This window comes from Rattus rattus, chromosome 5, assembly GCF_011064425.1.
Source record: "Rattus rattus isolate New Zealand chromosome 5, Rrattus_CSIRO_v1, whole genome shotgun sequence".
Taxonomy (NCBI): Eukaryota; Metazoa; Chordata; class Mammalia; order Rodentia; family Muridae; genus Rattus; species Rattus rattus.
Window position 1 is genome coordinate 149,829,089 of NC_046158.1, and position 5,462 is coordinate 149,834,550.

Consider the following 5,462-nt stretch of genomic DNA (forward strand, 5'->3'; position numbering starts at 1 on the left):
CTCATCTAAGGAAACGATATGAAGGTAAGTCAAGAGTAGGGTCTAGGGTTCATAGGAGACATCTCCTTGATTCTGGCAGGTTAAAAGGGTCTGAGGAGATTTAGCAGCTGAACTCTGACTACACTGCTGTGGTAGATGGCCCTGGAGTCAGATTGCAAGCCCAGCTGAGGCTACAGCTCCAAACTTTCCAGAAAACTTCCTTTTGCAATGGTGACACAGATGCCTTAACCTGCACATCATGATCCTTGAGGATGACTGATGTCAGCCAACTCTGGTCAGTAGGCTTACTCGGGAAGTGCCTTTATCCACTGAGTCGTCTTCCTAACCCTGAATCTCTTAGAGATAACCAGGGGCCTCCCTGCAGGTAACTAGCTCATGCTCAAGGAAACATCCGTTTGCTGCGCCAGAGGGGCTGCTGCTGGGTTGCTGTCAGCAACAGCTCAGAGTCTGCAGTCTCCCACCTAAGGGTCACCTTCATTCTAGACAGACACCTGTTTGTCATTCACTACCCAGAGGGGCTTCCTCCCCAGTACTGAGCAAAATACCTAGAGTGACTCATTGTCTGGACTGTAGGATGGGCTAGTATAGAGCCAAGAGCCACTAGTAGCACAGTGGACAGAACATCCTAGCTGCCTGCCATCTCTTAAGTCCCTTCTCTGGAACTAAGGGAGAACGTATAGACACAAATCAGAAACAGATTCGAGCCAGCTCCACGTGAGCCCCAAGAAAATAAAAGACAGGGATGTTACAGTTGCAGTCTTGGATCCCTTGCCTGCTGGAAGTAGGTCTCCTAGGCAGCCTAATGACCACTATGGTTCCCTTCCAGAAAGCCTATTGAATTGGTTGAGGTGCAACAAGAACCAGGACAGACAGGTGCCAGCCAGACTGCCAGCTGCTGGAACTGCAAAGACCACATGTACAGATCCCACCCCAGAGACTCTGCCCAAGTGTCTTCACCAGTCTCCTTGGAGTCAGGTCCCAGGAGCTGAGGATGCTGAATCCAGTACCCACAGGGCCAGGCAGGTGGAGAAAGGCTGAAGAGACTGTTGTCCTTCTAAATGGACGTTGCCCAGATTATAGACATGGCAGTTAAGAATGCTTTCTGCAGGCCCCAAAAGGAATAGGAACTCCACGGGAAGACCAAAAGAGTCAACTAACCTGGACTCCTGGAGTTCTCAGTCTGAACCACCAACCGAAGAACATACACAGGCTAGACCTAGGCTTTCCTGCACATGCGTAGCAGACGTGCAGCTTGGTCTTCCTGAGGGTTCCAAACAACTGGAGTGGGGTCTCTCCCAAAAGCTGTTGCTTGTATGTGGGGTATGTTCTACTAGCTGGGCTGCCTTGTCTGGCCTCAGTGGGAGAGGAAGCGCCTAGCTTCACAGAGACTTTAAGTACGGGAGTGGAGGCTGGGGAGATAGCCAGGGCAACCAACCTACTGCTCAGAAAAGAGGAAGGGGAAAGGATTGTGGAAGGGGGTGATGAGGAAGGGAGCAGTGAGCAGGATATAAAGTGAATAAGTTTCTTTTTAAAAAAAAAAAACAGGCTGGGGACTTAGCTCAGTGGTAGAGCGCTTACCTAGGAAGCGCAAGGCCCTGGGTTCGGTCCCCAACTCCAAAAAAAAAAAAAAAAAAAAAAAAAAAAAAAAAAAAAAAAAACAAAGAGTGCTTGCTTTTCTTCCAGAGGACTGGAGTTCAGATTCCAGAACCCATCCATACTCACACAGATATGTACATGGAAAGAAAAGCTGTAAGAAAAAAGATAACTGCCTCATATCTGATGTGTAGATACTCTCTAAAAAAAAAAAACAAACAAAAAAAGAATGTACGTACCATGCATGCAGCTGCCCACAGGGGAAGGTCAGAAGAGAGCCTGGGCTCCCCTAGAGCTAAAGTTAGAGAGAGTTGTGACTCAGTGTGGGTGCTGGGAAGGGACTCTGGTCCTCCGAAAGACCAACCAGCACTTTGTTGTTTTTATTGTTTTGTTGTTCTTTTTTTTTTTTTTTTTTTTCTTTTTTTTTGGAGCTGGGGACCGAACCCAGGGCCTTGCGCTTTCTAGGCAAACGCTCTACCACTGAGCTAAATCCCCAACCCCTTGTTGTTCTTTTTTTAAGGCATAGTTTCTCTGTGTAGCCCTGGCTGTCTTGAAACTCACTCTAGACAAGGCTGGCCTCGAACTCTGATCCGCCACTGATCAAGTACTGGCTGGGATGGAATGTGTGCACCGCCACTGCCCAGAAGCAAGAAAGACTCAGCCATCTCCCCAGCTGCAGAGGTACCTGTTTTTACATGGAATATCCTGGGGAGGGGGTGGTTGGCAACTGGTTTTGAATTGAAGTTTTTGAGTAGGAAAACACCGAAATGTCAGAAAGGAAAGGAAAGGAGATAGCAATGAAAAAGACGCCTCGTGGAAGCAAACTGCTGTGTGGAATTTTATCCTGAGAGCTCGTCTCTCTCGCACATGCTCTGTCTGTCTCCCTATGCTTGTTTTTATACAATGGGACTCCTAATCCATCTTCTCCACATTATAGCACGGCACCCTGTGGGCCAGCTAGGACAGGGGCATTCCTGTAAAGAACACTGGGGCTTGGGTTGGGGCTGGGCTGGCAAAGGATTTGCCTAGCATGCAAGAAATCCCAGGTTCCAGCCACAGCACCAAGTGAACTGGGTGTGCTGGTTCAAACCTGTCATCCTTGCAGTTGAGAGGACATGGAGGGACCAAGAAGTCAAGGCCATCTTTTGCCTGGGCTACAAGATGGTGTCTCCAAAAAAAAAGAAAGACTTGGGCTCTGTCTTGTGTTTTGCTATTCAATGCATGGTGGAAAACCTTTTATCATTTAAGGTTCCCCGATGAATCCAGGGCATTGAACAGACTAGGCAAGTGCCTTTGGTTTTTCTGAGACAGTTACACCATGTAGCCCAGGCTATGGCTTTGTCGTTCCTGTTTTACTTAAGGTCTTACCATGCAGTCAAGATCTGCCTGGAATTTACCACGTGGCTGTCTTTGAACTCACAGTACTTCTACCTGAGCCTCTCGAGTAGATCAGGTGTTGAGCCACCATGCACAGCTGGTGTTTGTCACTTCCTTGTCATATGTGTAAGCTGGATTTCTAGAGGTGAAATTCCACAGTCCTCATGCTGGCAAGACACTGCCAGTTGTTCACAGAATGGTATCATCAGAGGACAGCAAGGTGCTTCCTGTGACTCCAAACGCCCGTCAACGGTGTTCAAGTTAGTTAATCTTTTCAGCCTGAAATGCTAAACATCTAAGCTATTTACAGAAATTATAGCCAGCACCCGACCATTGAGCCACATTCTGGGTCCATCACACTGATTTCGATATTGTCTCATACCAGCCAGCCTGGGCTACACTGGAGACTGTCAAAAAAAAAAAAAAAAAAAAAAAAACACACACACACACAGCACAAAACAGCACAAGTAGTGGTATACACCTATAATCCCAGTCATGCAGATCTTTGAGTTCCAGGCCAGCCAGAGCTACACAGGAGACTCAACCTAAACGAGAACTGGTAAGATTGCTCAATGGGTAGAGAGCTTGTCATTCAGGTGTGAGGACTCCCCAGACCCACGTAGCCCCAGGGCTCCTGTGATGAGCAGGAGAATCCAGTTCATGGCCAGCATACACAGTGGCAAATAAGAATCGCAGAAAGGGGGGTTGGGGATTTAGCTCAGTGGTAGAGCGCTTGCCTAGGAAGCGCAAGGCCCTGGGTTCGGTCCCCAGCTCCGAAAAAGAACCAAAAAAAAAAAAAAAAAAAGAATCGCAGAAAGGACAGCCCCTCTCAGACAAGACACAAGATGGGGACTGACACTGGAATGTGACCTCTGAGATCTACACCTGCCCCATGGCACACCCATACTCTCGCAGAGGAGCAAAGGATGGAAATGAAGAGGCTTCTTAGAGTCACTATGGCTAAGTCCCTTAATTAGCGTTTCTGTGGAATGCCTGCCTATATACCCTCTGCCTGTTCTCCTTATTTTTTATTTGTAGATGTTTTATACATATTAAATTATCCCTTTTAGTGAATGTATTTTTTTACTGTAATATTTGTCTGGAATTTGCTTAACATTAACATTTTGTTGGGGTCAGGAAGATAGCTCAGAAGGAAAGGTGTTTGCCACCAGAGCTGACCATCTAAGTTCAGTCCCCAGGGCCCTTATGTTAGCAAGAGGGCACTGGTTCCCACAGTTGTCCTCTGACTTCCATACCTGAGCAATGGCACACCACACACACACCACACACACACACACACACACACACACACACACACACACACACACACACAATGCACACACTATGTGTGAATATAGAAATAAAGATCTACTTTTAAAAACTATGTGGTGTGTAGTGTGTAGCTGTTTTCTCTGAGATCCAAACACTCCAGCCAGAAGACAAGAGTAAAGACTGCTGAGAGACGCTCCCAGACCAGCCAAGCTGAAAGACTCTTAGAGACCAGCTGAGCTGCCTAGGAGAGTATCAGAATAATTGAGGCACCAGGACAGGACACTCTGACCTGCCGTACTGCCTCAGCCTGCATGGTGTGCTTCCAGTTTCTTTTATGAGCTGTCACTTGTGCTGGGGTAGACACTTGCTGGTGTGACTTTGTGTCATTTCTGCTCCTGTAAGTAACCCCTATCCCACAATCTTGTAAATAACCCCAATAAAACTCATTGGCTCCCAAGTTGGGCATTGGTGCAATCGTAACTTTGGTCTGTCCAGACTTCCTTTCTGAGGTGAGTAGACGTGTGTTGTGTCTCCCCAGGAGAAGTCTGTAACAACAGCACAGTGTGGGGTACCCAGGAGCTACGGACAGTGGTGAGCCACCTGACAGAGATGTTGGGGATCAAATTAATGTCTACAAGAGCAGTGGGGACTCCTAATTTCTATGCCATCCCTTAGGACAGGTTGGGTTTTTTTGTTTGGTTGGTTGGGGTGTTTGTTTGTTTGTTTGTTTGTTTTTAAACAGACGATGTAGCTCTTAGTGGCTTAGAACTCAGCCTGTAGACTGACTTGGTTTCAAACTCAGGGACCCATTTGCCAGGCTCCTAATAACCAAAATCAGCACAGTTTCAGGTTTATTCATATATGAGTGTTTTACCTGCATGTCTGTGTGTGCCTGGTGCCCACGGTCCATTGGATCTCCTGAAACTGAAGTTACAGATGGTTGTGAGCCACCATGTGTGTGCTAGGAATCAACCCCAGGTACTCCACAAGAACAACAGCTGAGCCCCCCAGCGTTTACTACTTTCAAGAGTCCAATTTAGGCCAGGCATGGTGTCCCAGATCTTTAATCCCAACTCTCAGGAACTATGAGTTCCAGGCCAGCCTGACTTACATCGCAAGTTCCAAGCCATCCAGGCTACATAGTGAGAGCCTATTGCCCGAACAACAATAGTAACAGCAACAAAACAGTACAATCACAAACCAACTCCTAGCCTCAGGGC